The sequence below is a fragment of the Oryza glaberrima genome, chromosome 3, assembly GCF_000147395.1.
Source record: "Oryza glaberrima chromosome 3, OglaRS2, whole genome shotgun sequence".
Taxonomy (NCBI): domain Eukaryota; kingdom Viridiplantae; phylum Streptophyta; class Magnoliopsida; order Poales; family Poaceae; genus Oryza; species Oryza glaberrima.
This window is the reverse complement of record NC_068328.1, coordinates 26485772-26509562: the sequence shown is the minus strand read 5'-3', so window position 1 is coordinate 26509562 and position 23791 is coordinate 26485772. Positions and strand designations below refer to the sequence as shown.

General features: G+C 40.3%; 2 pseudogenes; both read right to left on the bottom strand.

Annotated features, from left to right (window-relative positions):
* Positions 1 to 3790: 3790 nt before the first annotated feature.
* On the bottom strand, positions 3791 to 8386 carry LOC127766370 (uncharacterized; annotated as a pseudogene).
* A 4802-nt stretch (positions 8387 to 13188) lies between these two features.
* LOC127766939 (uncharacterized) lies at positions 13189 to 22505 on the bottom strand (annotated as a pseudogene).
* Positions 22506 to 23791: the final 1286 nt, after the last annotated feature.

The following is a 23791-nucleotide window of genomic DNA, read 5'->3' as shown; positions in this document are numbered from 1 at the left end:
GAGCGCCACCGTCGCGTCGCCATTATGCCGCCGCCCCTCCCCCACCCTTTCTCCCCTCTCTACAAATACCCCCCCTCTCCATTCTCCCCCACCCCATCTCACCCTTCCTCCCCTCTTCCCTCTCCACTGCGCCGCCGTTCCCGTGCCGCCGCGCCGCCGCTCCCGTGCCGCCGTGCGCCACCGTCGCCGCCGCCGTCGTCGCCGCTACCGCCGCCGGTGAGCCGCCCTCCTTCCCTCTCGCGTCCACCGCCGCCGCCGCTCGGGTGGGAGAGAGAGCCGAGAGAGAGAGAGGAAAAGAGAGGCCGGCAGGGAGAGGAAGAGAGAAAAGAAGAAAAGGGAAGAAGAGAGAAAAAGAAAAAGGAAAGAGAGAGGAGAGAAAAAGAAAAAGAAAAGGGAGAAAAAGAAAAGGGAAATAAATAGGAAATTAGGAGGAGATTTAAGATATTTAAAAATATTAGGAATTAATTATAGGATTAACTAAAGTGTAGTATTTGCAAAATAATACTATAATCATAGATTATTATAGATTAATTATGGTCATAGAATCGCAAAATTTAATATAAATTATAGATTATTCTTGGTAATTTCTAAAAGAAATCAATTCGCGGTAGTAGTTTAGATGTAATTAACAACTAAACAATTAGATGAATTTTTATAGACTATTATAGATTATTTTTGGATAATCTCTATAAGTAATCGATTCACGGTAGAAGTTCAGATTTAATCACTAGGAATTTTAGACGTATATTATATTTAATCATTTAGTCATAGACTAAATTAAGTCGTATAATATTTCTAGGATTTCGTCCGATGTTTAGCTCGCGATAGAAATTTCTAACCTATTATATGGATATATTGCTCGGGTAGATTAAATTAAAAACTTATGACAACAAAAATATTTATACCCACAAAATAGTTTAAATCGAAAATTGGGTTTGCCCTAGTCCGCGAATAGTAAAGTTAATATAAAAGAATCGACTTTCGCATTCGACTTCCATTTGGATTTACTTGGATTTTTATTTGAATTCTAACCGAATTCAAATCAATTTTCGCACAAATCTATAGAGCCCGAGGGAGTTGCGGATCCAAGTGAAGGCCAAGACCCGCAAGACCTTGAGCAAGGCAAGTCATCACTATTCTTTGAACATGTTGATCCCATTTGCAAAATTATTTTGTTTACAAATAAAATTGCATGCAATGATGAACATCCTACTTGTGATTATGCCATGCCTTGATAATTGTTTACCCTTAAATCCTTGTAACCATGATTTACGTATAAGTCCCTAGTCAACTATGACAAATGCTTAGAAATGCTACTCTAGATTTATGCATACTCATATTTATCAAATGCTATATGCTTGGGCAATTACCTTTGGGAAGGTAATTGAGATGTGGCATGTGGAGGCATGAGCGCCACATTGCCATGATGTTGATGACATGATTTGTGAAAGGAGAAATAAAACTAAACAACTGTTTTCGACTGGGGCGGACGGAGGATTTGGGTGGTGTCCGGAAAAGGCTAGTGCCACCCCCGGTCAATTAAGGACCGAGCCATGAAGTTAAGCATGAAACGACCCCCCATACAACCGCACTTCTCGTATGGGTATAGACCTAGCGGAATAGATAGCTGAGCGGAGGCAGTATCCATGCATAGTGGTTTCTTGATGTATGAGGCAGGGGCTCTACGGTGGGGCAGCCATTGGTAGGACCGCGAGGCGGGTGTCTACAGTGGTGTCGCCATCAGTAGGACTGCCATGTGAGAATCTTAACATAATTATAACTTAATGCATGTGTGAGTCTTCCTTTCCCGGGTGCGCCAGAACTCCTCTCACTGCTAGAAACCGTGTACGCCTAGAGTGCATGAGGATGTAAAGTTCATGGAGCGGGTACTGCCAATGCGAGGTTATCGAAAAGCTTTGCCGTGGCGCGTCTCATGTGTTGGGACGAGGCTCATGTGTTGGCAGTCGCGGAGTGCGGGTAAACTGTACATCCACTGCAGTGTGAGTAAACCAAATATATTCGAATAGCCGTGCTCGCGGTTATTGAGCACCGGGACATGTATTACACTTGGCTAAACTCTAAATTCTTAACTTGTGTGGGATGGGATATTGCATGATAATTTCTATGCTGATGGAGCCACTTCCTGAGAGGCGGGAATGTGGACGTCCTCAGAAAACCATGACGACTCAACGGCGGGAAGCTATCCTTGGGATCACAATGGATGGTGGACAGAACCGTCACTGTTTAATATGAACACTGGTACTAAAATTTGATCAGTCTGTGCTAGGTCTTAGGTTTGTGAAAAGAATTATAAAACTTGCTTTGTGCAAAAGAACCATAGCCATCCTTTGAATACCCCTGTCATGTGCATTGTTGCTGTGGTGGCTTGCTGAGTACGGTTGGTACTCACCCTTGCAATATACAAACTTAACCAGAGGTCGGAGATGAAGCTCCGAAGGATCCCTATGCTTACTACCAGGAGGGTGATGAAGACGATGGCGCTCAATAGGTCTTAGTTACGGTCGTTGCCTGTGGCAATGGCGTGCCGCTGCCTTAACTCCGCTGCCTTACCTACTTCTGTTTTTGGGATGTATTCCGGACCGTTCGGTCCGATGATTTAAGACTATGCCTGCGGCTTATGATGTAATGATTCGTACTAGACACTCGTGTATGTGCACTTGGTATTTCAGCTATGAATTCGTGTGTACCAGACTACTTGATCCAGGGAAATGGTACTGTTTACATGATTGATTCCTGTTATAAAAACGGGGGTCTACAACCTTGGCCCATTACCACCCCTAAGTGGAGGTGTTTGCTGACTTGCCAGGGTTTCACACAACGAGCTGCTGAGCAGCGGTAGGACGACGGTGTAGGAGGTGTTCACCAAGCGATCGTAGCTGTGGATGCCGAGGAAGATGGTCAGCATGTGGATGTGCACCCTTGTCGCGCTCCTCGATGGCAAAGGGAACATTGTCAAGGTACTTGAGGACCGGGGCAACAAGGTGATGCGTCTAGTAAGCGAGGTTAGGTAAGCCGTGGATCGGGAACATGGCTCACAACCACATTGCTACAATCTGTTACCTGTTGGAAGAGCAGAGTAGGGGAGCACAGCCGTTGTCATGGTCGCCACCGCCGCCGCCTCTCGCCCCTCCTCATCGAACCCTATCCACATGCACTTGCGCCTCGACTTCCTTCTCCTCACGCTACCAGAGCTCAGGCCATATGCACCACTCGAGAGACGGGAGAAAAGGAAAGAGATTGAGAGTGTGGATGATATGTGGGACCTATTTTTTATCAATGTAAACACCCAATTCAAACCAAATCAACCTGCCACATCATCGAAACCCACCATCTAGACTATCAGAAAACCTAATTGACCAAGTCAACTTGCCACACCATCTAAACTTGCCATCTAAATTGTCAGAAGACTTAATTAACTTGGTTTCGCAAGTAAAGGGTTTAATCAAGGCTATGTTGGGCAGCTTACTTTTCATGCGCATACCTTTCAAACTGTTAAATGATTTTTTTTAAAAAAAAATTTATATGAAAGTTACTTAAAAAAATCATATTAAACCCATTTTTTTTAAAATATAAGTAATACTTAATTAATTATACATTAATAAATCACTCCATTTTCCGTGCATGGGAGATTAGTTCCCTAGTGCAAGGAACGAACGAGTATTATGATTTAGGCATGTCAAAACTCGATGTAAAGATGTAGAGATGAGGGATCACAAGTGAACTTACTCCTATACTAAAGATTGCAATTAGGCGATGAAATGATAAGGAGTCCGAGAGGATATCAAGATACTCGAGTAATGAAACACCGAGGAAAGCATCTCTCCAAACATGGTAGGCCTAAGTGGTACTACGCACGACCAGCTATGTGATCCAAAAGGTGTACGAGGTACTGGTAATACATTATAGCGCTCCAGCTCACAGCATTACGACCGTTTTCTGCACAATATGTTACACAAAACGTGCAGCCAAAGCCTAAACTTATCTAATCGGATGGCTTGAAGCTCTTTGTAGCGACATGATGCTTCTTCATCGCCTCAATCGCCTCCCTGCAAGCGTCAAATGAAGTTGGTTAAACTTTGTTCCACGTTTTGTTTAGACTAACCTGAAACAAAATGTGCATAATAGTGATGTGCAATCTTATGCAAGAAATTGTCCAACAAGTTAGAAATGGAACTTAGTTTAAGACGGATTACCGTAATGCTTTCTCCATCTCAGCATTTCCAGGTTCCAGCTTCAGTCCAGCCATGAAAGCATCGCATGCCTTTTCGTGCTTCTATGGATAAAAAGGCGGGCAGATTACATATGGGAAGTGACAAGCAAAGTAGTGCAAGGTGAAGAAATAAGGATTTTATCTGACCTTCAGCAACATGAGAGCAGCTCCTTTCCTGTAATAACCTTTTATCCATTCAGGCCGCAATTGTATGCAAAACTCAGCATCAAACAAAGCTGCCTCTGCTTCGGTCATTTGAAGATGGCAAAGGCTCCTATTTGAATAGAGTGTTGCATCAGTAGGATCCATCTCAATTGCCTGCATCAAAACACAGAATTACTCAAGAGTCAACAAAGTTCCTTTGCGGAAATAGGCAGAACTTCTATTGTTAAAGGCTGACAACGTCATAGTTATGATGCGCTGGAAGAGCAACACCCCAATTCACAAGAAAACACTAGTTCCCATAATAGCATGCCAATTAACGATAACAGAGGGGTATATTCAAGCTTCGCGGTAGTTTTGAAGAGAAACATCAATCCCACATTCTGGACATTATTCTAAGGGGTTGCTGAAGATTTGCATGAATGGATTCCAATTGTTTCCAACAATAAATATAAATGCACTCACAGTGCTCTTTGGCTCATTATTAGACAGACTTGTAATAAGACAGAATCATAGTAAATGTGTGAAATGGTTTTAGACAGACCTATAACTAAATAGGCGATATAGGGAAAAAAATCCTATAGGACTCGAACCCGATAAAACTCCTATGTTTTTCCTTCAAATCAAAGGGGGCCAAAATAGTTTAATTCCTCTAAAATTTCCGAAAAAATCCTCTAAACAGAATAGACCCTAAAAGGTTTGAGGTTATGGAAGTAATTTTTCAAAACAAATCTAAACATACCAATTCTATGTTTTGAAACTAAATAATTTAAAATTTATTGATAGTAAAAATTTCAAAAGTTTGACTAAAAAGTCAAACACCATAAATATTTTGACTAGAGTATTTTTCTACATCTATGCACATGTGTTGCAAAGAAGATATATCCAAAACAGACCATACTGTATTTGATGTAAAAAATGAGGCTTGCTCACATCATCATACCTGACTGTAGAAATTTGAGGCACCACGGTAGTCCTTTCTCTTAACAGCTTTGTCACCACATAGTTTGAGCTGAGCCTTTTCATTCTGACCATCTTGCTTGTCCTACGTCACGAAAACAAACCAATTTAGCCAATATACCAACATTAAATGTACAAAATCTTCTGCAGATAAAAAATAATTTCATGAAACAATTTTATATAGCAATAAAAGCCATATCAAAAATCTTCTGAAGATAAAAAATAATTTCATGAAACAATTTTATATAGCAATATAAGGCATATCGAATTTTGATTTAAAAATGAAACCACAATATATAAGGTGATAAGCCATAATTATGTATAATGGGGGCATATCTAGCATTGATCACAATTTTTTGGATAAGAAAAGGAAATGAGGAAGTCAAAAGAATACAAAAACTCACATCACAAGTTGGGATATTAGGGTCTGCACCAGCCTTTAGCAAGTATTTAATGCAGTTAGTCAAGCCATTAGTAATTGCTACCACCAACGGAGTGTCACGATCACTGAAGTTAACGTCAGCACCTGCCTATTTGTATGAAACAGACAAAATTGTCAATGCCACTGTTCATACAAATAGATTGATCACATAAAGAGGATTCAAGTTACCTCGACGATTAGTTTTACACACTTCAGTGAAACAGACTCGGCTAGTCCTTGAGAAGTAGCATGAAGAGTTGCAACCAACGGTGTACCCAACTCTTCTGAAACCTTGTTTGGCTAAATTGGGAAAAAAAATACTGCTTTTAGTGAAAACATATTGAATTACATTAATTACATAATATGCCAGATATTAAATGTTGGGATATAAATATAGATGCAAAATATATCCTGCAAAATATAAATAGGAGCATGCGGTTATTCTTCTTAATACAAATATGGGCAATCCTTTTGTGCATTCCCTAAAAAGTATCTGCTCTTCTCATGAACCTCCATATTTTATTTAGAAATCGGGCAACAAAATCATTAGTCCTATGCAATTTGCAATACATGGCTAAGTGTCAACTGCAACAACAGCTTTTCATCAACACAAATGTATATGGAGTGTGTCGATCAATTGGAACAAAAAAAAAAAACGTTTTTCATGGCATGGATAAGATTTATCACCCCACCAGCTTGAGTGGCAAGGTTCACAAGAGAAATACTAAATGAAACTGTGATCCAAAATACTAAATGCATTTGCATTGTACCAAGTTAGCACCAAAAGCTAATATGAGAAGACATGGAATCTACTTACATCTGCATGGTGCTCCAATAAAACTTTCATGACTCCAGCCTTCCCATATGCAGCAGCAATATGTAGTGGTGTCCCATGAAAATAAGCTATATCAATGCTAGCTCCTCTAGATAGCAACAGTCGTGCTACTTCATCATGACCTAAACAAGATGCACAAAAATAACATGACAAAATTACCATGAAAATAAGCATTTATCAAACAGATGGCTAAACAACAGAAATATATATATTCTTAAAAGATGCATGATTCATAAAAATAATATTTTTACTGTCCTATCTAGACACCAAAGCATGCATCTTTTACTTGATGGCTATTGGCTGAAATGAACTATTTAAGATGCCATCCAATACGATCATTCGGGAAACTGATCGCACGAACAAGAATATATTTGTTCCCACTTTATTATAACAAGGCAAATAGAAGTTCCAGGATGTACTAATATTCATAATGAAAATAAGTAAAACTGGAATATGTATAAGATACACCAACTCGTAGAAAAAATCAAAACATGTGAGTGAGCTCATCTAGCTTGTCAGAGAAGTGGCATAAAAAACGGAACAGAGATGCTAATCGGCATTACAGGTCTGGACTCTGCACATCACCAAGGACCAGCAGGGACTAGGGAAAATCAGTCAAATCAATCATCCTTCTTATATACCTCGATATTCAAACTACCTTCAGTAGATCTATGGGAATTACGTAAAATGAGAAAAAAAGAGAGAGGCGTAAATGTCTATGGCATAAATAGAAACTGCTCTGGCACACAACGAAGCACCCTGCTACACTTTTTCAAACTTTTTGTCAATCAAGATATTAACTCGTCAACATAGATCTGAATGAAGGTAGAAAGATAACCATTTTTTGCAGCACAGTGAAGAGGAACAGAGCCTGCATTGCATTCCTTATTTGGATCAGCCCCATGGTCAAGAAGATACCTTGCAGCAGCCAGTCTTCCATCCAACGCAGCAGCAGCCAAAGCTGTTATGCCTGGGAATAACCATAAAAAAAAGCAAGTAACTGTTGAGATCATTGGCACCCCTCCAAGCTAAAGGATGGATTTACACAAAAACTCTGCCAATGCAATTAGTTGCGACCTACATAGTCATGGTCATTAAGAGTGAGTAGCGACTAGAGAGCCATAAACCACAAACCGGAGTGCATATCAAGATGACGCAATGTTCAATTGATGCGATGAATTCAATGGAGGGGGGGGGGGGTATACACAAAATGAGCAATGTTTCAAGACTGAAATTTACTTCCATCGAAGGATACAGCAGAACAGTCACTACGAAGGAAGCAGAGCAGAGCTCTACATAGCAACAACATACGTACGTACCAAGCTGGCTGCCGGCATTGATGTCGAAGCCGAGCTCCTCCACCATGCACCTGCACGACTCCATTTCCCCCAAGCGCGCCGCCGCCTGGAGCGGCCCGATGCCCGAGACGCCCATGTCGGCGAGCCACGCCTTCCCCTCCGCGTCCTTCCCGCTCGCTAGCTCTTCAGTAGCACACCAAATCCCAAAAAAAAAAAACGCGTAAAAAAATCAAACAAAAAAAGAAAGAAAAATCCAGAATTAAAAAAAACACAGCAGTAAAACGCGAAGCAAAGGCCCGGCAGCGGAGATCGCGCGGGGGGGAAAAGGACGCAGTGAGCTGACGGCTCACCCCTGAGGCCGCGGACGTCGCGTGGGTGGCCGCCTCGAAGAACTCGCTCTGCGGGCCGGCGTCATTGTAGTACGGGAGCGCGCGGCGGAGGGCGAGGCCGACGCGGAAGTTGAAGCTTGGGTCGGCCATGGCGGCGGCCGCCGCCTTGAGCGGCAGCTTAGCTAGGGTTTTCGCGAGGAGAGGGAGACTTTTGGAGAGGCGAAGAAGTCGCGAGCGTGTGGTGTGGTGTGGTTCGTGGTGCGTCCGGGGCAATCGCCACTTGCTGTTGCGCGATTATATAGCAGGCGCGCCCGGCTGCGCGTCTCACGGTCGTGGGCTGTTTGGATTGGGATGAAATCCAACGTGAAATCATACTACCTCCTTCCTAAAACAAAGTGCAACCGTGAAAATTCATGTTCAATATTTAACCGTCCGTCTTCTCTACTACTTAAAAGTTCTGTAGTGGTGACGGCGACTCCAACCTTAACAGACACGCGAAATATAGAACGTCGGATCACCTAATCGAACGGCTCATATCGCTTTTCTCTTCCTACGCATCCAGCGCACGCGTCTCCCTCGAATCTCGATCGCTCTCTCCTCTCCCCTACCCTCAACCCTCCGATCCACGCCGCTGCAACCCCCTCAACCGCCCGCATCCCCGATCCGTTCTCTCCCCCTTTCCTCCTTCCCCACCGTCGCTGCCGTCCTCCCCGGCACTCCCATCCCTTTCTCCTCCATGCCGCACCGCCTCCCCATCGTCGCAGCCGCCCCGTCGCCCCTGCTCGCCTGTATCCACCACACCGCCTCCCTCCCCAGTCGAGACGGCGTCGCCTCCTCGCCCCCTCCGCAGCCAGATTGACACCGCGCCGTTCAATCCACCGCCTCAAGCACCATGCATCGTCGTCATTGCAGGCGTCGGCACGGGCGCGGGCGCTGCCGATCCCGAGTCGAGACGACGTCGTCCGCTGCTGCTTCTCCACCACTGACGGTTGCCCTGCGTATATCCTCCCTATTATCGCGGTCCCCATCTGCTCCTGAATCCTGATCCACAAAAACAGCGGAGCGCCGTCGGCCTCTCTGCCTCCCTGCGACCACCAGTGGCATCTGCCCCGCCGTCGGCTCTCCCTCACCCGCGACTCGCCGACGATGGTGCTCCACAAACCATTCAGGCCGTCACTGGTCTCCGGAGCGCCCGAGGCCGACGTGTCTCGCACTCCCTATAATCTTGCTTTGCTGCAGCAGTAACAACATCATAACATATCGTGGTTCATACAATGGATCAGGCTGGTAATTCGATTCCAATTCTTGCTCCTGAACTTTTTTATTGGTGATTCCCTCTAATGTTCAGCAGATTGGGTTTGGTGGTGGCAGTGCGGCACCACTGATTTGTGTTAGACATTGGTCCTTATCCAACCCTCTAATCTCTTGATTATGCTCACTTATGATGACTTCAGCTCAGGTGGTTGCAAGAAACACTCCTAGACTGCTATTTAGTTTTACGTTACAGGGATTTGGCTACAGATAGTTGCAAGCTGCAATTTTCTAATATTTGTTATGTTTTAGAGCAAGATCTGCCTTATATATAATGTTATAATTAGGCTTCGAATTTCTTGCTTATGTTCTTTAAAAATTCCAAGTAACATTTTTAGTTCTTTATGTCAGGTTAATTGACAGATCGAGTTGCACTTACACATATCTTGTTTTAGGAAATGCTCCAATGGCCCTTGAATCCAGCAAAGTAAGTATTTTTTTATGCTTGATCTGTGACTGATCTCAAACAGATAAATTGAAATGAGTAACTTGTACACAGATAAAAAAGTGACATGGGACTTGATTAGAGTTACGATATTTTTATCTTACGAGGCGCCAGCATTATTTGAGTTTTATGAGCCAAATATTCTTCCATTTTTTCCTGTTATTTGGTTGTGTCATATCATTATTTGAGTTTTATTGGGTAAATTGTGTCCTGACTAGTCCTGAGCTGGATGCAGTGCTTAATTGGTGCAAAAACTGGGCTTAAGTTGCAGTCAATTTCCAGTCATGTGTTTGAAACCATTGTTTTCTGATTACTTTAATTAAATAATCCATGATCACAATATAAACCATATGTGCAAATATCCAGTCATGTGTCGTGTGCATGATCAGATGACTGCTATTGGCTATAATGCAGTGATTCTGAAATTGCTATTTGCCAAGGCTTCCTATTTTTGCTGAACTGTTGTTGCAGCAGTATAGTGCCACCAAATGAAAGTGAACACGTAAGCATATTGTTTGGGAGAAGATCACAGTTCGGAATTTCAGATTATAACCAAGATAAAGAATCACTCAACTTTATGATCGACTTGCTATTCATGTTTATTACTCCCTCCTTTCCTAAATGTTTGACGCCGTTGACTTTTTAAAACATGTTTGACCGTTCGTCTTATTCAAAAACTTTTATGAAATGTGTAAAACTATATGTATACATAAAAAGTATATTTAACAATAAATCAAATGATAGGAAAAGAATTAATAATTACTAAATTTTTTTAATAAGACGAACTGTCAAACATTTTTAAAAAAGTCAACGGCGTCAAATATTTTGGGATGGAGGGAGTATAAAATAGTTCCTACTGAACATTGTCGGCTACTTGTTGATTCTTTTTAGGTGGTGTTTGTTCCTGTGCACAAATAGGTCTGCACATGCACATGCGATTTCTCTTACAGTTATTTTGGTGCTTTAAAATGCTTTACGTATTGGTAATATTAGAACCTAGAGGTCAAAAACTATTTTGTATAGAGAAAATTATCCCACATAGCCATCTGTTGTTTATTCAAGAAAATATTCTATGTATCTTCAGGGAACCATATGTGATACACAAATTCAATTTTATGTCCATTGTTAGAGAATCTATTTGCTTGAATCAAAATTAGAGAATCATATATCTGATGGAAAATTGTCTTTTTACCAATATGTTTGCCTTGCAGATTGGTAGTTCCTCTCGTCCTCCAGGCACCAGCTATGGACAATATCTATACCTCAAGGAAGCCTCTTCATGTTCCCCTCAATATTTCTTTCTGGGTGCATGCACTCTATGCTTGCTATGCAAAACCCAATGCATGTGAATGTGATCCTTATGCTGCAAAGGTGCTACTATAAACACTTCGTTCTTTTATCTATTTATTTAAACATTCTTTGTTGGTGTCGGTGCATTGCCTCCGAATTTTAGATCCTTTTTTAGTGCAAAATGCATATGAATGTGTGGCATTGATATTCCCTTGGAGATGAAACTAGGTATTCAGTGTTTGCAAATTAACATTTACGAGTAGGATTTACCTAGCTAGCATGGCCTCTTTCATAGCCACTTTTGCATGTATGAATCTTTGTGAATTGTGGTCCTATAGGCAAATAGAAAGGTAAAATTACATGATCAACTCGAGCTCTTTTTCATATTTGTGCCACTCATATTTGTCCTAAGTTTTAACTGTATTTTAATTTAATCTTAAATTCAGGCCAACTATTGTACTGCAAGTTAATCTAGAAATTTATTTCCCTGTTTTCATAACAACAAAACTTTTAAAGATGATATCCCTTTATTGTCATTCAAGTCAGCATTAAGCTTGCTGGTTGAAAATTTGAAGTTTTTTTAATTCATTCTGAAGTATGAAGTAGTATAGAACTTTCTGATTTTCTTTTGGTGTTTAGCTCTTAATTGTTGTTTTATCTGAGAATTCACTGCTGACTGCTAGCTTAACCATCTCAATAAAGCTGATGAAGACAAGGTGCTCGATATTCAGACGATATTGGTCAAGTATAACATATTTCATATTGACCAATGAGAAGCATCCGGAAGAAGTAAACGAACGAGCATTGAGTTCCAGAAAATGGTGTATAGTATAGATGGAATTATGAAAGCAATCAACCTCATGTTTTATGTATAGTTTTTATTATTTTGTGAAAGGATGGTAGTGTCAATATGTAGAGTTTTTACTAATTTGTGTAAGGATGGTAGTGTCAATATTTAGTTCCAGAAAATGGTGTATTGTATAGTTGGAGTTAGCAAGAGTAATCGTCTAGCTCATGGTTTTAGGAAAGGATTTTGGTGTTAACTATTTTTTCGATCAGATTATCAAATTCAAAACTGCAAGTATTTTCACCTGAATGTTGTTCGTGAACCCGTGAACTTTATTAGCTTCAAAATGTTTTTATTTTCTGATACAACTCACATGCTATTTTATTCACCAACTTTCGTTGTTTGTAGATTTGTATTACTACCATATGAAAACTATAAACATGTGATTGATGTAATTATTATTCGTGCTATATTAAAGTTTTTATTATAAAGGAATTACACTTAATAATTATTTAACATTATCTTACTGTGTGCTTTTAAATTAGTTTATAACTTTTACCCGTTGCAACGCACGGGCATCTAACTAGTATTTATAAAATTTATGAGAAAATTTTAAAAAGTTAGTCGCACATAAAATATTATTCATGTTTTATCATCTAATAAAAATAAAAATATTAATCATAAAAAAATTTCAAATAAGACGAACGATCAAACATTAGACATGATCAGTGTAAAACATTAGACATGAACAGTGTAAAACTATACTTATTTTGAGACGGAGGAAGTACTAAACATTTCCGTATTTCTAAATCTCCACAAAGCCCGGGATATCCAGAACAATATCTTGGAAATGAAATCACTGCTAGTTACATTTCATTTGGTTCGAACCTTCGATGAGAGATTTCAATATATAGTACAAGTTTGATAGCTATAGCAAAGAATTATTTTCATTGATCGATTACTGCGAGATTTCCTCAAGTTTTTTATTTTTTTCAAAAATGAAAACACGGGATTTCGACATGGAATACCTAAGCGTACGGCAGATCTAGGAATCCCTTAAATAACAGGCACTGAGGCACATTGAAGCCGCATGTGCCCAACACCACCAAAACTACAGATGTAAGCAGATCATACAAGAGTGCACAAGGACGCAATGGATCTAAGCAGAACATACCAAGAGTCTGTTCGTACTAGTGATCGACTGTTCGTACTAGTGATCGAGAAAGATACAACGTTGGACATAACATAGCACAACCATCAAACTCCAAAAGTTGAACGCATGAACACAGTAACTAGGTTCTCTACACAAGCGATGCGATATGGTATGGTCAAAAGACCCCAAAAGAAGCGTTCACTTCAGACCCAGCAGGACAGCATATAGGCTCCAAATGGAGCGTCTAATCTACCGACTTTAAGGTTTTCTCTTCAGCAGCATCATCCTTTTTCATCGCCTCCAATGCTTCCCTGCGCAAGTTAAAACCAATTGGTAAGGAAGCCGAAAAGCCCAGTGGCTAGCTAAAACGTTGGTAGAGGAAATATGCATACTGCCTGATTCACCGAACAAACCTAATGCCAAATAAATAAGCCTCATTTTTTTTAGATAATGAAATACATAAGCCTCATATACCAATATAACACGTCAGTGGCTGGATATTTTTTTTATCATGAGGCTGGATAATTTACCATTTATTATTATGTACCAAACAATGCATTGTAGCTAAACTATTCCGGGTAGTAAAGCTTTATCAATAACTTGGCACATGCAAAGCAGCCACCAATATGTATACAAAAGAATAACCGGCACTGCCTACATGAAGATGGAAATGATTTGTCGTCCTGACTCCATAGACAAAATCCGTATATGACATAAGACATGACATATAGAAGCATTACCACAACACTTTCTCAATGTCGGCATTCGCAGGATCCAGTTTCAGTGCATTCAAGAACACCTCGAATGCTTTCTTGTGCTCCTGTGGACAGAAAATTGGGCAGATGATTGATATCAAGCTGACGTAAAGGACAACATGTGACTAGCACACTGCAACATTTTTTCTGACCTTTAGCAATATCAAAGCAGCTCCTTCCCGGTAGTGGCCTTTCACCCACTCAGGTCACAGTTTTATACACATTTCTGCGTCAAGCAAAGCCTTTTGCACTTCTCCAATTCGTAGATAGCAAAGGCTTCTGTTTGAATACAAGGTTGCATCAAAATAATCTAGCTCAAGTGCCTGCATCAAATTGAAGATAAAGGTGCATAATGGAGTACGTGCCCAATAACAGAATGAAACAGTAGAGAAAATTTAGTTACAGATATCACATCATGAGTCCGTAGATAGTAGTGTTCAACTGTCCACATAAAACCTGCCTAACATTGTAGCACCCAGAAAAGGAAATATGGAGTACTATTTATGTAGATCCTTTAGTCTAGTTTCTCCTTTTTCTTCTCTTCATAGGTTATTCATAAAATGACTATGATGGTTGAAGTCCCAGTCCATAAAATCAAAGATGCGTGACCCCTCCCATGTATTCCTCCTTTTTCTAACAAAACAACTTCAGCACATCTAGAACATTTCATAGATTTTACCCTAGATTTTATCCAACACCGCATAGTTTGCACAATACAAAGGTTAGTAATTTGGTAAATATTTGAAGTTGAAAACTGCCGACTGGTCAATTTGTTTAGGCACACAAATTTCTAAAGTGTCTAGTGTCCACGACACAATTAGATGTAGGAAAATAGCCATATAATTTAGCAAACTGGAAACTATAGTAATAAGCCATAAAACAAGCAGAAAACATAGTTTGGCATAATATTATCCCCCTTATCTTAAAATGTATTTTGCTCCTTATTAGCACAACAAAGACTGAAAACAATGACGCACACGATAGCACCAAATACAACATTAAAATAGAACAAGATGCAAAGCATATACCTCAGAGTATATCCTTGATGCACCAAGGTAGTCCTTTCTCTTAACTGCTTTTCCTCCCAGTGATTTTAGCTCAATCTTTCTGTCATTGACCTTGCTACATGGCTCATCCTTAATCTGAAACATAAAGTTAGCCTGACAAACTACAGAATATGCAACTTATATGGTTTACTTCACATAAAGACAGAAAAATATGTGCACAATACACATGTAAAAAATGATGTCTCAGAAGAAAAATTGAGCTCATTAGTTGAAATAAGCGCATAAACATATTTTGTCAATATGTATGTGCAAGTTGAAAATGCAATACCGACATTTTCTTTTTCATAGATAATACTCTAAAAATGGAGCCTTCTCCAGATGCTAATAACTGGCTGGCGAGTTGCATCCTCATGGGAACAGCAACACAAGCATGCACAATTCACTACTGGAGAAGTGATCTTTCTAGGGATTGCAAAAATCACATTAGTCCTGGTTCAAATAGGAACCGAGACTAAAGATCTTTAACCTTGGTTCAAAAGCCCAACGACCCTTTACACCAACCGGGACTAAAGATCATTTTTAGTCCCGGTTCAAAGAGTGTCAGGCCCCCCACTATCTTTAGTCCCGGTTGGTAACACCAACCAGGACAAAAGTATCCTTTCCTCCTCCTCACAAACTCCGTCCTCATCTTTTCCTCCTCCCCTTCCTCCTCTCTCTCCTCTCTCTTCCCTCAAGCTGTATATATGAAATCATTTCTCTCTCTCTTCTATCCGACCACCCACATCCATCCATCCATCTCGCCGGGGAGCGGGCTGCAGAGCGAGGAAGCCGGGGAGCAGGCGGCACGAGCGAGGAAGCCGGTGAGCAGGCGGCACGAGCGAGGAAGCCGGTGAGCAGGCGGCACGAGCGAGCGAGGAAGCCGGTGAGCAGGCGGCACGAGCGAGGAAGCCAGTGAGTGGCGCACAAGGAGGCGGCGGCGCAAGAGGAGGCGAAAGGAGAAGAGGCGGGCAGCGGCCGCGCCCTCCCCTCCGCCAGATCCGGCGGGAGGGAAAGAGGCAGCCGGCGGCCGGTGGCAGCTGAGGGGAGGAGGCAGGCGGCAGGCGATCTGATCTGTGATGTTCTTACTGTTTAGATGTTTTTTGTGAATTTGTGGTGTCAATTTGATCTGTGATGTACATTCCGTCTGTAAATTTGTGATGTCAATATGATCTGTGATGTTCATTCGATCTGTGATTTTGTGATGTCAATTTGATCTGTGATGTGATTTTGTGATGTCAATTTGAAATTTTGAATATGTTCATTCGATATGTGAATTTGTGATCTTGGTGGGTTTGGCTCTAAATCAATATGCAAACTGCGAAAAACAATGAAAAAAAAGAACTTTAGTCCTAGTTGATGTTACCAACCAGGACTAAAGATCTATCTTTAGTCCCAGTTATTTCAACCGGGACTAAAGATGGGCATCTTTAGTCACGGATTGGGCGTCCCGGTTGCATACCCGGGATTAAAGGGGGTTGCAAACCAGGACTAAAGATGGGTTCCCCAGCAGTGATTGCACAAAGGAGAAAAGCACATAAGGGCTTGTTTAGATAGTTGGGGCCTTTTTGGATAGAAAGGTAAATTGAACAAAAATCCCCAATGATACTTTTGCTTGTGCAAATAGATAGATGGGGGCTTGTTGGCGCTACACATAACATTTCCATATGCCCAATCTACAATATTTAAAAAGATATTGGTGGCACTGAAAGATTCAGAAGTTTCACTTGATAGGTATCCAGACTCCAGAGCACGTTTTCATTACCAGGGAACTTAAAAAAAAACCTCAATAATCCAAAGGGATTGTCTAATTCTCATCTACAAAAACAAGCCCTAGAGGAAAAGAGAACTTTGCAAGGCACAACTCTATTATGTAAACATTTAAGTGGCAGATTCTTACTATTTCATACAGAACAGTTCTCTTACCATATCTTATTTTTCTAAGCAGAAACCATGCAATTCTTTTATAAACTACAATAACATTAACTGACAATTAAATATAGATTAGTTTGGTACTGTTGCAAACTTCCAATCCAAGACTAAAATTTGAATGATGAAAGCTCACATATAATGGGGAAAATGATCATGGCAAGAACTATCAGCTGAACCATTTATCTTTGGGATTTGGAACTAAGAAAGTGCAAGTGAATAAGAGAGAGCGAGAATCACTTTCGGCAAACTAGAATATACATGTAGTTTAAATCATCAAGGTAAAAAACCATAGAACGGTTTGACAACTTTTAGTTCAAGCCTAACCTTGGGCATTGAGAATCTTGATTTCCCGTGAGTAATAATTCCTTCAACTGTCCAATTTGTTACTGCTCTAACAGGGGAAGTGAAAGGAAATAGAATCTCCACATGATTTCTTCTTCGTAAGCTTGCAGCGATTTCTATTGGTGTGCGTCCGCTCTACAAAATAAAAGAAGAAAGATAACCTATACGATAAACTTACAAAAATAAATTACAATCGCGAGCATGATTATAAAATAAGAACCCTGTGGAAGTGGTTTCCACCTGAATACTCTCATGAAGAGACACGTTAACTTGCTTGAAGTATTAATTGACTTAAATTTGAAAGGCAATAATAAAAGGTTAACTGAATAAGAACAGGTTATTCAGGTTGAATCATACATGGTGTGCACTTGTGCACATATTGATGAACAAGCGTATGCATGTGAATAGCTGACAGAAAAAAATTGAATAGCTGATAGAATGATTTAGTACTCAAAATCAATTATATTATATCATGCACTGAGAAGACAGCAACTTTAAAGAGAATAACAGGGAATAAAAGGCACACACCTGTTTATCTGGGATGTTAGGATCTGCGTGAACCTGAAGCAAGTACTTCATACAATCAGTTAAACCCTCTGTCGTGGCCACCACCAAGGGAGTGTTTGGACAAGCATAGTTTAGCCACCACCAAGGGAGTGTTTGGACAAGCATAGTTCACATCAGCACCAGCCTGGACTAGCATAATTCACATCAGGACCAGCCTGTGCAATTAATATGCGCAATATAGAGATGCTTCGTACAGAAATCCATATGGTTGTTAGATAAACATATACTATGTTCCGTATTTTCCCTGAGGGATTTCCTTATTTTCCTACATGTACATGCATATATTCGGGCCTACAGTCCTTAAGAGATGAATACAAGCACTATTGATAATCATAGTAACTAATAGATTCCCGACTAATAAAGAAGATACTATGAAGAAACAAAGGTGAAGCAGATACCAGACCTTGACAAGCAGCTTTACACATCCCAAAGAATCAGATTCATCCAATCCATGTTTAGTAGAATGAAGAGCCGTAAGTATAGGGGTACCCCAAACTCCTGAAGTGTTGTTTGGCTACAAATTTAATATAGAAAATAAAATCATTCCCTACACAAGTGAGATAACTCAGCAGGAACATTACTGCAGAATGCAAAAAAGAACAAGCTTTAACAGCCATATATATATTTCTGCAATTCATCTTACGCGACTAAAACAATATATGAATGATTTATTTGATTTATCAGCACAAAATATGTTAAGAGCCAGTAATAAACTATGAAGGCATGAAATACTGAATGAACACAAGCACAAAAATCATTCAGATTGTATCGAGCAACAAGAATAATGCAAATGAAAAAAACGTGAAATATAGTTATTACATCTGAATGGTGATCCAATAAAATCTTGACAACCCCTGTCTTCCCAAAGGAAACAGCAATATGTAGTGGTGTCCCGTGAGCAACAGCTATATCAACCCTGGATCCACTAGATAACAAGAGATGTGCTACTTCTTCATGCCCTAAATAAAATGAACAACCAACATGGTACTGTCATAACAAAGAACAAGCATTATTAGCACACTACATAATTAGGTAAAAGTAGGATATGTGCTAAAAAGATCCAACTAACTTCTTGCCAAAGCTAAAAACGACAGGAGTTGTAGGCCTCTTGGTGAGGTGCTTAGCTAAATACTTAACTGCTTGTTTTTATAATACTACACAGGACAACAGGAAAATGATCGTTTGTGGGGAAGAGTTGAATAAACAGTAAAAAGTTATAGCTAACAGAACTTTGCAAAGAATAATGAGGATAATATTTTAGACAGGTTTACTTCAAATAATAGGAGAGTGTTAATCCAATGTACGAGAGTATAGGAGAGTACAGCAAACAAACTAGTCAAGCAAAAAAGAATATAGGAGAGTGTTATAATCCAATGTGTAGAAACTACCCCGAGAGAGCAGTCACAAAAATGGATTACTAAATATATTTTTTTTCATAATTAAACCCAAAATGGTTCTTCATTTGATGGTTAAATTTTGCGGTAAATCCATCAGTTCATGTTCAGCAAGACATCCGTAGTCATGAAATGAGAAAAGAAAACAGAGTAGTAGGCATGAAGAGAAATACCATTTTTCACAGCACAATGAAGAGCAACATGACCTGTCTCATCTATCTTATTAGGATCAGCCCCACAGTCAAGAAGATATCTCACAGTATTAACTTCTCCAAACAATGCGGCACAACCCAAAGCTGTAGCACCTGACAACAACAATGAAGACAAGTACCTTGTGAGGTTACCAACAACTTGGCTCTCATCCAAAAGATTTCAGTGGTCAAGCTGAAATCCTAGTAGCATGGTAAATAATACAATTTCTGAAATCAGGTTTGCTATAAATCCTTCGACAGAATTTTAGCATAAAATTAGTCATTTTTTAAACGTTAGATATACCTCGAGATATGTCCCTTTTTTTTGCCTCATCATCCCCAGGCAGCAGACACAACCAAGTTTTCTTGTTCACTCGTTCCCCAGGTGCAGGGCATAGGTGGCAAATGTTTTGCATGCAGCCTTTACCTTTTCCACTACCCAATAATATGATTGGATGACAACTCAACTTTAACAGGGGAGAGAGATGAAGGCAATGTTGACAAAGAGAAACCATAGTCTTAAGTTACAATGTAAATATAATACTCTTACACTACTTTTAATACGCTTTAACTTTTTAGATTTCTATGTAACTTTTTGTATTCTAATTTTTCAAACAAAATATAATCATATTGTATTTTCTAATGAAACTACTTATTCTTTTAAATCTTGTTAATGAGTTTCTTCTGTGTATTGCTCTAATGTAAGCTAGGAGTTGATAATCGAGAGGTTTAAAAATCCAGGTGATTTTGAATAAAAAATTTGTCAAATGGCGTGTAGATAGTCCCTTCTAAAAGACCATCTCACCATAGGATGGCCACAAAATGGCACATTGCACGGAGTGCATGCATGCATTGGTTTGCATTTTAGGATAGGTTATATGTCCCAGCTTGCTTCTCACTGAATTATGGGATGCTATATATCGATCCTGTAAGGTACCTTATGCTATATATGGAATGAAATCCAGAAAGTAGCGTACAAGTTCAGAAATGACCTCAAATCCGAAATACATTTTTTTTATCAATCACAGCAGATTGCTAACTAAAGCAGCCCAACTTTCTTATGCTGCTACTATTTATAAAATGTCACAATCAAACATAAAAGAATGTACTCCCTCCATTTCACAATGTAAGTCATTTTAACATTTCCCACATTCATATTGATGTTCACGAATCTAGACATATATATCTATCTAGATTCATTAACATTAATATGAATATGGGAAATGCTATAATGACTTACATTGTGAAACGGAGGAAATAGCATTGTATGAACTAAATATTGTGTCACGCAACAGCTTGCTTGACATAATTTCTTGAATAAACTAATAAAACAATCCAAAAAAAATAAATGCAATTAATCACTGGAAGAAATGCACGCACCACCACAGAGGCAACCAGCATTGACGTCAAAGCCCAGCTCCTCCACAAGGTACCTGATGACCTCAATTTTTCCCAGGTTTGCTGCCACTTGCATTAACCCACTGCCATCTATATGCATATCAGTAAGCTTTGCCCTGTCCTTCTCATCCATTCTATTCACCATTTCTGTTTCATGGAAGAAAATGATAATCATGATATGGTGAAAGATTGTGCAACAAAAATTCAATTCTAAACTACCATGTCTGGGTCATGATTGGAAAGTAACATCAAATCACAAAACCATAGCTCGCCAAGCACAATTGTAGAGCATGAAAACATCCCAAGATGAAGGTGTGAAGCACTTCCAGCTTGTAAAGCATAGCGAAATCCAACCTTGATGCAAGCAATACAATAAGCAGATTACCGCAGGATCTTAATTCATTAATTAGCGGCTTGGCGCAACCTGGGAAGTGACCAGGGGCAGAACTACGTTACATCACCGGGGTCAGATGACACTGATGATATCGGACCAACCAGTGTGTTCCTTAGTATGTGAGAAGTGACCCCATAAGCCGATGCTTGTTGACCCCGGCCCGCTCAACTGCAACAGCTAGCTCATAGACTAAACGCTCAGAACTGCTGATGCATCTTCCAACATCTTTGTTATGGTGTCGTCAGCCCACCACCACCACACAGCTAGCCCATTAGCATATTTCATCACTTAACAAATTAGCTATTTCTATGTGGTGTGTTTATACATGCAATTAGGCTAGTAATTCTGTTAATCAACTACACTACGCATTAGGCCTTTTAGTTAATAAACAACTCTGGGGACCTGTTTTTGTGCCCAAAATAATTAGGCGTAGTTTGTCAATTATTATATAGTTTTAGCTCATAAATTATTGCCAAACTTGGGAGTTTTATGTCTAAATAGCTAACTAAAGTGATTTAACACTTTATGTTTAGTCTAAGATAATGATATCTCACCGAAATTATCTCAATCCACAATTAATTTAGTTCCAAAATCTTTTGGCTCTAAAGGTTTGTAGATTAAAAAAATGATCTTAGAATTAGAGCCTAATTAAACATGACGTTAGCTTAGAGCCTTAGACTAGCTAGTGTGACCCCGGTGCCTCAAAATACTGGCTCCGCCCCTGGAAGTGACATGCGCGGAAGGAAAAAAAAAACGTAGACAGACCGATCGAAACAGCCACGAATGCAAGCAACAAGAGACTCGCTCGCACGCACACGGACAAGCAAGCAGGCCGACGAGCAACCTCCTCGAATCCCGACGAGAAGAAATCAAACCCGCCGCGGCGTCGGAGGGCGGTGAGACGAGGAGGGAGGAGCACTCACTCTTCAGGCGGCGGACGTTCCCCTCCGCCACGGCCTCCAGGAACGCGCTCTCCCTCGAGCCGCCGCCGCCGCCGCCGCTTCCTGGAGGGAGGAGGAGGAGACGAAGAACCGAATCAGCAACAACAACAACGCAATTAGAGACTAACCAAATTAAAAGCAGGCGATGCGAACTATAGCTAGGGTTTGATGAGGCGGCGGCCAGGGAGGTGTACGACGAACTGACCGACTGACGTGCGGTCGGTGATCCAGGAGAGGACGTCGGACTTGCTGAGCACATCCGGCGGCGACGGCGGATCCATCCGTGGGCTTCCGCGGCGGGGTTTGGGTTTTGGGGTTGTGCGATGGCTTCGAGTGGAAGGAAGCCGAAGCGGAAGAGGCGGAACTGTGAGAGAGAGAGAGAGAGAGAGAGATTGAGATTTTGGGCTAGGGGCGGGAACGTGGTGAGAGAGAGAGAGAGGAGAAGAGAAAACAAGGCGACGCGCCCACGCCGGCGGGGCCATAGGGAACCAAAGCGTGCGTAGCGTTTTCCGTCCCGTGTGGCCTTAGTCGCACTCGCACGCGTCGCATTCGACGGACTGGTGTTGGTGTTGCTTGCAGCTTGCACCGGTGCGAAGCGGGGTCGTGACGAGGATTCCCTCTGTCTTTTTTAATACTTCCTCCGTTTCACAATGTAAGTCATTCTAGCATTATTCATTAATATCAATATAAATGTGAAAAATGTTAGAGTGATTTACATTGTGAAATGGATGAAGTATATATTTAACCATTTATTTTATTTTAAAAAAAATATGTGATTGTCAATTTTTTATAGTGAATTAAGCTTTGGTCTATGTTTTATTCAGATGTTTCATTTTGGATCACTCCATACACAATCTTTTCGCTTTAAATAAAGTAACTTTTATCTTTGTTGCATAATAGACCGTCCTAACTATCTTTGTTAGCCATGCCTAGCGTCTCCTTGACAAAGGTATGACAAGTTCGCCAGCATGTCGATCACAGTTTGCTCGAAGTCATTGAAGTGTTGAAGATGTGGTTTCGAGTGGTCCATTGTGCGATAAAGGTAAAGTTACATAGTCCAAAGTCAAAAGATTAGACTGGGTGCTCCAAAGTGAAACTTTGGTAATAAGACATGCTCGAAAGTGAAATTAAATTTATATTTTATCGTGATTTGATTTATCGTCAAATGTTCTTTAAACATGACTTTTTTTTATGTATTTGCAAAAAAAAAAGTTAAATAAGACGAATAGTCAAACATTTATAAAAAAGACAATAACGTCATGTATTAAAAAACAAAGATAGTCCTACTGTGTGGTGTAGGGACGGGTGTCGAAGAACAATGGAAGGAGATTTGGGTGGCAACGAGCAGACTGTAGACCAGACAAAATGGCAAACGGTGTGCGCCTAGCTAAAAACTTTTTGGTTAAAGGGCCTTCACAGTGGTGATGTGTTGGCTTTCAACCCAAGCGATCCACGTAAAAAAATTACACCACGTTCGTGTCAAGGCTCACAAACCTGCATGATATTATCAAATTTTATATTTTTGTTAAATTTCGTACTGATATAATGTAAAAATAGAGTTTATAAGAGCTGGTTCAGTTTGGAGAAATTTCAACCTATAAGAATAATAATA